The sequence below is a fragment of the Hordeum vulgare genome, chromosome 5H, assembly GCF_904849725.1.
Source record: "Hordeum vulgare subsp. vulgare chromosome 5H, MorexV3_pseudomolecules_assembly, whole genome shotgun sequence".
Taxonomy (NCBI): Eukaryota; Viridiplantae; Streptophyta; class Magnoliopsida; order Poales; family Poaceae; genus Hordeum; species Hordeum vulgare.
This window is the reverse complement of record NC_058522.1, coordinates 350495777-350507932: the sequence shown is the minus strand read 5'-3', so window position 1 is coordinate 350507932 and position 12156 is coordinate 350495777.

The window sequence follows — 12156 nt, the reverse complement described above, 5'->3', positions numbered from 1 at the left end:
TTCTGTGATTGTTACCACTGTCTGTGTCCATCTGCCTGTCCCTGCAACAAGGACGCCCCATCTCCATGGTTGTTAGCCAGCCACCGCACTCCGCTCCTATAACAGCTGAAAAATATAGGAGTATATATGCTCCTGCCCTGCCCGATGCGTATGATTTTGCAGGCGCCATGTCTCCCTGCCTGCCCCTTGAGGGGTACTCATTTTTACGTGCAAAAATCATGCTACTACCAATTTCAGGAGCTTTGAAATCTGAGTTTAATTGGAACGTCATTGCTCCTAAAACCACTCTCTCCCTTCTTTCATGCAAGCACTTTATACTAGTATTACCTGTTCAAGCACAAAAAAAATGCGGGCAACCTATTCAAGTTTTTCATGTGGTTCCTGCCAGATGGAAGCGTTCCTACTCTCCCTAAAGAGCCGCGTGGGTATATATTGATCGAGGCAGGAAGAGCCCCTTGCCGTGGCATACAAGGTATACCCAATCGCTAGGATATGGGTTCGGTTAGAGATAGAGATAGATACAGGAGGAGGAGGAGATAAGTAGTTGAGATTACAATATATCTCTAAGTCTAACACCCTTCCTTAATCTCAACTATCCTACATTAAGACTCTTCTTGAATTCCTCGGATGGCTTGACTGGCAAGGCTTTAGTGAATCCATCTGCAACTTGATCTCTGGAAGGAATGAAGGGTATGTCTAACTTCTTTTCTGCAACCATTTCTCTGACAAAATGAAAGTCAATTTCTATATGCTTTGTTCTGCCATGAAATATTGGATTTGCATAGAGATATATGGCTCCTAGATTGTCACACCACAAACATGACACATGATGTTGTTTAACTCCTAACTCATTTAGCAATGATTCGAGCCAAATGATTTCAACAGTTTCATTAGCCAATGATTTATATTCACCTTCAGTACTTGACATGGATACTGTGGCTTGTTTCCTAGCACTCCAAGAGATGAGGTTAGAACCAAAGAATACTGCAAATCCTCCAGTTAACCTTGTATCATCACTGCATCCTGTCCAGTCAGCATCAGAGAAGGCACTAACAAGAGTGCAATTGGAACATTTAACTTGGAGACCTAAGCTCACAAAATGCTTTATGTACCGTACAATTCTTTTAACGGCTACCCAATGTACACTAGTAGGTGCATGAAGATACTGACAAACCTTGTTAACAGCAAAGGAAATATCAGGTCTTGTTACTGTCAAGTACTGTAGGGCTCCTACTGCACTCCTGTATTTTGTGATCTCTTCTTCTTTCAGTGGCTCACCTTCAAATGCTGAGAGTTTCTCTGAAGAGGATAATGGTGTGGGTGAAGGCTTACAGTCTTTCATCCCCATACGAACTAGAAGTTCAGTGGCATATTTTTCTTGATTCAATACTATGCCATCTTGAATCTTCTTTACCTCAATGCCCAAGAAGAAGTGTAGATCATCAAGATCCTTTAATGCAAATTCTGAGCTTAAATCATGCAAAAGGGCATTAGTGGCACTTTGTGAAGAGCTTGCAACTATAATGTCATCAACATATACTGATACAAATATAGTTGTGTTTGCCTTGTTATAAATGAACAAATAAGTGTCAACTTTGGATGCAACAAAGCCTAGGCGCTTTAACTGAGAGCTTAACCTTGAGTACCATGCCCTTGGTGCTTGTTTGAAGCCATAGAGCGCTTTATCAAGCTTGCATACATAATGAGGTACCTTCTTGTCAACATACCCAAGTGGTTGTCTTATGTAAACCTCCTCTTCCAGAACATCATGCAAAAACGCGTTTTGAACATCTAGCTGTCTCAAACTCCATCCCCTAGACACAGATATAGCTAACACAAGTCTAATAGTTGCAGCTTTAACAACGGGACTGAAAGTATCCTCATAGTCCAAACCATATCGTTGCTTGAAGCCTTTTGCAACCAAGCGAGCTTTATACCTGTCAATGGGGCCATCTGCTTTTCTTTTGATTCTATAAACCCACTTACAGTCAATAATATTTATACCTCTCTATTCTGGTACAAGATGCCAAGTCTTGTTTCTCATGAGCGCTGAATATTCTTCATCCATTGCATTTTTCCATTTTGGATCTCCTAGTGCATCCTCCAATTTTCCTGGTTCTCCTGCGATACATAACATGCCATATGGAATAGTACCATCAGTTCGGACTTTTGGATTTTTTATACCTTTTTGCGACCGAGTCATGACACGTGAAGTTGTAACTGGTTGAGGTTGACTTCGTCGTGTGCGTGCTGATTGTGCCACAGGAGATGGTGCAGGAAGCTCGGGCACAGGAGATCCTCAGAGATTCTCAGGTTCGCTTTCCACAGCAGATCCAGAACTTAGTTGTGTGGCCTGAGGTGTGTCTGATTCATCAGAGAAGATGGCCGCAGAAGATCCGCCGCTGCTGGTCGCGCGCAGCGCGCACAGGACATGGATCCCGACGCCCCCCCCCCCCGAATCTGCTGTCGCTGCCGCTGCGGGCCCGCGTGTGGGACGCGGTGCGGGACGGGGATTCCCGTCTAGATGTGGTGACGTGGCGGCGGCCAACTGGCGCGGCGCGAGGACACTGTCGGGCGCGTGGTTCGGTGCGGTGGTCAGACGCATGGGAGTTTCAGGTGACTCCGGATCCGCCTCGTGCTCCGTGCCAGCTTTGTCCTCTTCTACTGCATGAAATATAAGCTCGTTTTCTCCAAAGTTTTAATCATTTTCTCCACCATTTTCTGCACCACTTGCTGCTGTAGAATCCTGCACACACGGAGACACATTCCTGCTAGTAGGATCATCAGTTGGATTAGTACAATTGTCGCCCCCATGATCAGAATTTTGGAGATGTGGTGGAAGGAGAAGGATTTCTTGTTTGAGAAGTGCTCCGGCATTGGGATGAAGGGATTCAAAAGGAAATATTGACTCATCAAAAACTACATCACGGGAGATATAAACCCTGCCAGTGGAAACATCTATGCATTTGACTCCTTTATGAATAGGACTATATCCAGGAAACACACATTTCTTTGAACGAAAAGCAAGCTTGCGTGTGTTATATGGCCGAAGGTTGGGCCAACAGGCACAACCAAATACATGCAGTGACTTATAGTCAGGAGAAATGCCAAAGAGGCGAGTGATGGGAGTTTCAAAATTGATGACTTTGCTAGGTAGAAAATTGATGAGGTAGGTGGCAATTAAGAAGGCTTCATCCCAGAATTTTAGTGGCATGGATGAATTTGCTAGTAGAGCTATCCCTACTTCAACAACATGGCGATGCTTCCTTTCAGCGGAGCCATTTTGTTGATGTGCATGAGGACATGCAACATGATGTGAAATACCAAGTTCTTGAAAAAAGAGATTGAGTTTTATGTATTCACCTCCCCAATCTGTTTGCATGGCAATGATTTTGGTGTTTAATTTGCGCTCAACAAGATTTTGAAAGTTCTTAAAAACTTGAAATACTTCGGATCGTTTCTTGAGGAGATAGATCCATGTAAATTTGCTAAAGTCGTCAATGAAACTGACATAATATGAGTGTCTGCCAACAGAGGTGGGGGCTGGCCCCCACACATCTGAAAACACAAGTTGCAAAGGTGCAGTGGAAATACTGGCATATATGGGGTATGGCAACTGATGACTTTTAGCTTGTTGACATGGATCACAAACAGACTCAATACTAGACTCGTGAGAGTATGGAAGTTTATCCTTGCTAAGAACAAATTTAACAATAACCGACGAAGGATGACCTAGTCTACTGTGCCACTTTGATGAGGAAGGCTTGACAGCAACAAAGGCCTGCTTATTGGATGGTGTTGATGAGGATATGAGCGGGTAGAAACCTCCCACGCATTTGCCCCTAAGAAGTATTCTCCTTGTGTCCAAGTCCTTTACCAAAAAGAATTATGGATACAATTCAATGAGAACACGATTATCAAGGGTAAATCTATGAACATAAAGGAGATTCTTTGATGTTGTGGGCACATATAGAACTTTTTTAAGATGTAGGTTTTTCATGGGGGTTTTAACAATTGAACTACCAACGTGAGTAATTTCCATACCAGAACCACTTGCACTGTGCACTTGGTCATGTCCACGATATTTGTCTCTGACCGTCAGCTTGTCAAGCTCCCCTGTAATATGGTTAGTGGCACCAGAGTCGGCATACCAATTTGTGTCGACGCCGTCGGAGTAGGTGATGCCGTTTGCCTCCTTTTCTTCATACTCATCTTCCTCATAGCAATCCCAACACTCACGGGCACCCCCGCGGTGATGCTTGAGACATATTTGGCACTCGGGGTAATCCCGGTGCGGTGGGCATTGCTGTTGTTGTTGTTGGGGACGACCACCTCTCCTGTTGCCGCCGTTTGGAGAAGGGGAGGAGGGTGAGCGTCTCCCTCGACTGCGGCCTCTGCTGTCGCGCCCGCGTCCTCTGCCACGGGATTGGCCACGCCCCCTGTACACCATGTTTGCGGACGTGTTGTACCCAGCTTCTGGTCCGCCGCCTAGCATCTCCACCCGCTGATCAAAGGCGGGGATCTGGGCAAAGAGTTCGTCGACGGTGATGGAGGCTTTGATGGCGCCGATCGCCGCCACGACCGGATCATAGTCCCGATCAAGACCAGCAAGGACATAGTCCACCATCTCTGGATCAGAGACGGGCCGGCCTACTGCAGCAAGTTCATCCCCCAAATTTTTTATCCGGGTGATGTAGGAGGTGCTCGACATGGAGCCCTTCTTGGTGGTGGTGATAGCAATTCTCAAATTCGTGATTCGAGATTGGGACTGCGAAGCAAACATAGTGGTGATAGCAGTCCATAGATCAAAAGTATTTTTTTTTACTCACAACTTGGGCCAGGATTTCCTTTGACAGAGAGTTGAGGAGATGGCTGAGGACTTGTTGATATCTGGACAGCCATGGCGCATAAAGGGGATTAGGTACCATGACCTTCGTCTTGTCCGCCTGCTGCTGCTCCACTGTCTTCGTGGGTGCTGCATCGGTTCCATCCAGGAGGCCGGTGACCTGCGCTCCTCGCAGGCCCGACATCACTTGGGCCTTCCATAGGAGAAAGTTCCCCTTGGTAAGCTTCTTGGCACGCGGCGCTCCAAGGTTGAGGGCGACGGGAGCCGAAGAAGACATGGCGATCTGGTTTTGGTAATAGATGGAATTTGTTTCTGGCTAGATAGATGGGAAGAGGATGGCTCTGTATACCATGTCAGATGGAAGCGTTTCTACTCTCCGTAGAGAGCCGCGTGGGTATATATTGATCGAGGCAGGAATTGCCCCTTGTCGTGGCATACAAGGAATACCCAATCGCTAGGATATGGGTTCGGTTAGAGATAGAGATAGATACAGATACAGGAGGAGGAGAAGATAAGTAGTTGAGATTACAATATATCTCTAAGTCTAACAGTTCCTTCTTGAGGATTGTTCTTTTGTTGGTCTTGCATTCTTCGTTTTGATTCAGCTGAATTTTCTGGAAATCCTCCATGATACCCGTTTCCTTCTCCTTTTCGTTTTGACGGGATATTCGCTTCCTTCTCAATTGACTAGTTTTTATCTGCTTCACTCGGGTGCCACCGTAACCAACTTGTACAACAAATTATTCATCGAATTATTCCCAGTTTATTGTAGTTGTTTCAAATTTTTGTGTAATTTCAAATTTAAATACTAAAATTGAATTTGATTTCAAATTTAAATACTAAAATTGAATTTGATTTCAAATTCAAATACTAAAATTGAATTTGAAACTAAACTATAAAGACTCTCAAAATTGTATGTATTTAGCGGGAATTTTACCAGATTTTCAGCGAAACATTTCTAATCTATTGGATTTTTTTCTTTTGTACAAATTGAGTTTTCCTAGATATTAAGGGAGGAAATAATAGACATGCATAGAAATGAAACCCGATGTGGCACTATTATCTAGCATAAGACGAGAGCCGAACATGTAAAATGATCAAATGGGAAAAAATTCTAAAATTCGTAGGGTAAACTGAACCAAATTGAACTTCATGATTGTGTGGTGGTGGTTTTGCACATGTCAGCATAAATAAAGAGAAATAATACATTTTAGGGGAAAACTAAAACAACAACAAAAAGGTTAAAAACAACAATTAAAAAAACAGGAACCATGCTATAAGCTAAGACAAAAAAACAACAATTAAAACAACAATCAAATATGTTCGATTTGCATTATCCTTAGGACACCTTATATGTATCAAAAAACAAGACAATTGTCTTTTTAGTGAATCGTTGAAAGAAAGACTGATATTGTGGTTAGTATTTTCTTTACTATATATCATCCTTTTATTTATTTTTTAGTTATTCAGGAGCAATTATGTATTAAAGTCAATCCAAGGCAAGTCTTCCACATTAGGAATAGAAACAAAAATTGATTGAATGAAAGCGCTCTTAGTTCAATTCGATAGAGCATCAAGCCATTCGTAGTAGGGGCGAGCGAAATGGAAACATTCTAAGGGCTCCTTTGATTCAAATGAATTCTGTAGAATTTTTGAAGGATTGAAATCCTTAGGAATTTCTTATACTACATTTCATAGAAAATCTAACATCCATTTCAACCTTTATTGTTATTATTATTATTTTTGTAACATGAAACATACATTGCTAATTCTACAGGATTCAAGTGAACGTGCCACTTCAACCCTATACTTTTTCTATTTTTCTATTTCTAAATCCTACAAATTAAAGAGGCCCTAAACCATGAGATCGGAGTTGTGGGAGAGGTACTTCCAGTATTCTTATAATAATCTAATAATATTTCTTCTTTTGCTGAATAGATTGCCGTGTGGACGAAAGAATCACCATCTCATCATGAGAACCACTTTGAGTAGTGTGAGAGAAGTGTGCCAAAAAGAAAGCGCCAGAGAAAAAAATTCTGTTGAATTATGAAAGTTTGGTAGTATTGAAGTTTAGAGACCAAGCTAAGATTCGAACAAACAGTCCGTGGACAAAATCTGATTAATTTTTTCTGACGTTTGTTTGTTCACGTGCCTATGTGCGCTAGCTAGAACTACAGTTGAACTCGGTAGTCTAGCATCTGAGTTACTGAAAGTGGATTCTATTTTCTAGGGTTCAGGGCTGCCTGTGTTTGTCAGGAAGTAGGTGAGGGACAATCAGTGAGTAAAAACTACTCCGTAGTAGCAGTGCATGGAGAATTACTCGAGACGACAGATTGGAGCGTGGGCTGCAACGGCAATATGCATGGAGTGACAAACTGGCCACGCTTCAGCATTTTGCTAACGTTGCTATCTCGTCCGACTCCCGTGTCCACTCCACTGTCGCTCCAGCTCCCGTTCCTCTCCCTGGAACATCAACAACCGAAAGCCTCAAACAATCCTTAAGCGTCTAAATTAACGGTTCAGGCATCGACTAGTTAGACACGTGCCTTAAACGAGTGTCAAACATTCGATACCTCTCATATTTAAAAAAAATCTTGAATGGATATAGGATGGTCCGAACGCGTCCGTTACGTCGGACTAACGTTAGGGTTTCACTAGAAAACACCCGGAAACACAAAGGTCCGACACGCGTCTCCTCCGGTGGGGTTTGAACGCCGCGTGGCGCAGCTTCGACTCACCGCCCAAGGACCAAATTTGCCTATTTAAGCCGGACAACGCTCCCCAACCCTAGCCGCCTTCCTTCCTCTCCGCGCAACCACTCCGAACCCATCCACCTCTCTTCCTCTCCGCCTCACTCTTCCCTTTCTCGTACGGCTTCACCGTGGCTGCGTAGAAGAAGACCACTTATGATATGCTAACACCGCAACGCCGCTTCGAGATGCTCGACGGGATCCGGGCAAGGCATGCCACTCGCAACACAGCCAACCTGTAGCCAGAGAAGGAAAGGAGAAGGGGGGGGAGCAATAGTCGTAACCGGAGCAGCAGCTGGTTCCCATGGAGGTGGCGGATCCGGAGAAGGACGGCGCGAAGAAGCAGATGCCGGTTGCGGGCTTTGGCATGAAGGACGCCATGGCAAAGTTCGCGAACCCCAAGCGACGGGGATGGCGGAGCAATACATCATTCTGGAGTCCATCCAGGATGAGACCTATGCCGAGGTCAACCGGTGGTTCATCCAACAAGAACGGGCGGCGACCAACTTGCTTGTTGTCGAACTGGAGGCAAGGGCCGACGCAGAGAAGCCAGAGTTGCGGTTGTCACCAGTATACGCGGAGCCGGACATGGAGATCATGGACATCTCCAACGAGGACTAGGGTAGTGTAGGTTATTGTTGATGTAAGCACCACACATGTTTTCCTTTTTTGCATGTTTGGTATGGATTTAAGGTTTTAAATATGAGGTAGTCACATGCAGAGGAGCAAATTTAAGGTGTGGCCGGTCACTACCCGCGAAGGTTCTAGAAACTTTTGGTGATGTCCAGAAGGTTACAGAACCTTCCGAATAAATCCAAAGGGTTCTTGGTGCGAGGACACATTGGTTGAGCCAAGGGGTAAGGCCCACGAGCCTTTAGGTTGGTGCAAAAGGAGTTTTTGCGGAAGAGAGGGGCCAGACGCCAGGTCCCTGGCCTCTAGCCCTGGGCTCGACGCTGTGTTCGCGACGTTTCGGTAAATGCTAGGAACTTTGGCGTTTCATGTTGGAATCCGAGGAGACTCTTCATTGTGTTCCAAACTGACTTTGTGAAAGCCCCCTCCCCAAGTTGCGACCCCACGACTCAACATATAAATAGAGGGGCAAGGCTAGCCCCTAGAATACAAGTTTTGGAGCCTCCTCTAGTTTTTGTAGTTTTAATTCTAGTTGGTCCTAGTTGACTAATTAGTGCTAGGTCTAGTTCCTCCAATTCTCATAATTAGAAGCCCAATGTGGTTCTAATCTCCTCCTTATAATTCTCCGGCGACGATTAACTCTAGATGGCGAACTATTGTCGGATCATGAAGACTGCACGCTTGCAACCTAGTAGACAGGTCGTGCTTTCGGTCTTCAGTTCGAGCGATCGTTTGAGAGGTTCGCGAGATCGTTCATCTATGGTTTGAGGGACTCCAAGTATGATCTACATCGTCGCGTTCTTCTTCTCCTGCAATTCGGTGATGGTAACAATCGTGATCGCAGCCATTATCGTATCTTCATAGTGTTCCTAGTTTATCATAGGGAGGAAATTTTTTGTTTTCTACTACGTTTCCCAACATCAATATGCATGATTCACAAGACGAGAGGAATTATTGTAAACCTATATAGAAAGGGCAAAACAAGGACCAACGAAGAAAATATTTTTTGAAACCAATAAATTAATAAAAACAGTAATAGAGTTCTGATGAGGGACGAGAGCCATGGGTGCATGGGTCCACTTGGGAGACCCCTATGGCGCCCATGTGGGAACCCTTTGATCGTGTGGTGTGTGCGCATGGGGCCCATCGGTGGCCCCTTGGATGCCTTCGATGTTCCTGGTCCTATTTTCCCCTGAAACTTGCTATGGAATTTTACAGGATTTTTTCGTCGCCATGTGTGTGGAGGAACAAAGACAGGGAACTTTTCTTCAATGAGAGATGCGCATGGGGCCCATCGGTGGCCCCTTGGATGCCTTCGATGTTCCTGGTCCTATTTTCCCCTGAAACTTGCTATGGAATTTTACAGGATTTTTTCGTCGCCATGTGTGTGGCGGAACAAAGACAGGGAACTTTTCTTCAATGAGAGCATTATTTCTTCGGGATCCTTACCATGTGGAAGGGGGAAATCAAAGTCATGGACATGACTAATGTGTTGTTCATCGTGGTAACCATCGTTGTCATCATCGTCATCACCAATACCATCTTCACTATCATCCAGCTCGTACCCTAGCCTTCAATCTATGAACCATTATCTGAAATATTTTGCTGATATTTCTTTTTGGTGTTGATTGTTGTTTGTAGTTGATGCTTAGAAGTTTTATTAGTGAAATGTTTATATGTCCAAATTGTTAATCATATTTCCATCCCCATTGATCTTGATCCATATGATGTTTTGTGAGTAGTCCATTATGTTCTTCAGGACATGGGATAAACGTTGTTGCTAGTAATCACATGAAGTAAAATGAAGGTCAATGTTTTGATATTATATTATACGATAATTCTCTAGTAGTGGTGATGTACGAACATCGACTACATATCACTTCACTGTACATCCCTAGAAGAGAGCACCATGTGATTGTTTTATCTATGGCTAGTTGGGGTGACAAATATAACCAAACCCTAAGTTGATGAACAATTGCATGAAGGGTTGTTGGAACCCCAAAGTTTAATGATATGATTAGATGTTATCTTAATTACTCTTTTGTATCCGTGGATGCTTGCATAGAGGGTATAAACATAAGTCTGTTGTTGTTTTTGTTAAATTAAGAACACCACATTATTATGGATTCCATCACATAACATATGAAGGCAATGGACTTCAACTAAAGGAAATTATATGAATGTAACTTGGTGAAATGCATGTGTGTCCTTGAGAACGATTTGATCCCTATAAGCAATACAACCACCTTGTGCTTAACATAATTAAGAATTGGGTCACTTGCTGCACCGTTGCATTTTTGTTACAATTTACATTTTTACATTTATTCTTGTGATCAAACAAACTATCAAACAATCTTTGCAACTTTTACGATGATTCTTTACCAGAATCCATCAACAAATTAATTTCTCCCCTCCTTGGGTTTGATAGGCTTATTTATTGAAAATGGCTACGATATATCCCCTACACTTGTGGGTTATCAACATGTGGGGATATTTTGCATGGTTTATCTATCCTCATAATGACAGTTTCATACGTCCATATTGCATCATGATTTCTTATTGATATTTATATGGTTATTGGTCATTATTACACTTTATGATACAATTCTAATGCATTTTGTAGCTTAATTTGCAAGATCTACACAAAGAGAGAAAGTGTCAGAAACTGGAATTCTCGACCTGAAAGCCATGGAAAAAGTTGGAAATTTTCTCGACTCCAAATGTCCTGAAACTTCACGAGGATTTTTTATTGAATATATAAGATTTTGTTAAAAAAGGTACGAACGCGAAGCAAGTGAACCATTTTTAGTAAGGTTATCAGTCTCACTAGTTTTGCTAGTTGCAACAAGTACTTAGTAGATAATGAGATGAGGTGTTTTTGGAATTAATAATAACTGAAAATAAGAGCGCATGAAAATGAGAATTGAAGTGTTATCTTATGTAAGAAAGTGGACCAAGGTCCATAAGTTCACTAGTATCGTCTCTCATGAAGTGATGACACATAATTACACATGCATGTGTAAGTGGTCAATCAAACAATTCACGTCAAACAATTATGCCTTTTTGCACAAAATTACTAAGTTAGTACTGATACGTCTCCAACGTATCTATAATTTTTGATCATTCCATGCTATTATATTATCAACTTTGGATGTTTTATATGCATGAATATGCTATTTTATATTATTTTTGGGACTAACCTGTTGACCTAGAGCCGAGTGTGGGTTCCTGTTTTTTCCTTGTTTTTGACCTTTTTCATATAGGAATATCAAACGGAGTCCAAACAGAATAAAACTTTCGCTATGATTTTTTATGGAAAATATCAAAAATACCAGAATAAAAAGATACCGGAGAGGAGTCCCGAGGAAGCCACGAGCAAGGGAGGCGCGCCCACCCCCTGGGCGCGCCTGGGGGGCTCGTGACTTCCTTGTGGGTACCCCTAACTTGTTCTCGATGCCATCTGGTCTTATAAATACAAAAACCTCGAGAAATAAACCTAGATCGGGAGTTCTGCCGCCGCGAGCCTCTGTAGCCACCAAAAACCAATCGGGAGCCCTTTCCGGCACCCTGCCGGAGGGCGAATCCATCTCCGGTGGCCATCTTCATCACCCCGACGATCTCCATGACGAGGAGGGAGTAGTTCTCCTTCGGGGCTGAGGGTACGTACAAGTAGATATGTGTTTGATCTCTCTCTCTCTCTCGTGTTCTTGAGATGTCTTGATCTCGATGTACCGCGGGCTTTGCTACTATAGTTGGATCTTATGATGTTCTTCCCCCTCTCCCTTCTTGTAATGAATTGAGTTTCCCATTTGAAGTTATCTTATCGGATTGAGTCTTTAAGAACACTTGATGTATGTCTTGCACGTGTCTATCTGTGGTGACAATGGGATATTAATGTGAGTACTTGATGTATGTTTTGGTGATCAACTT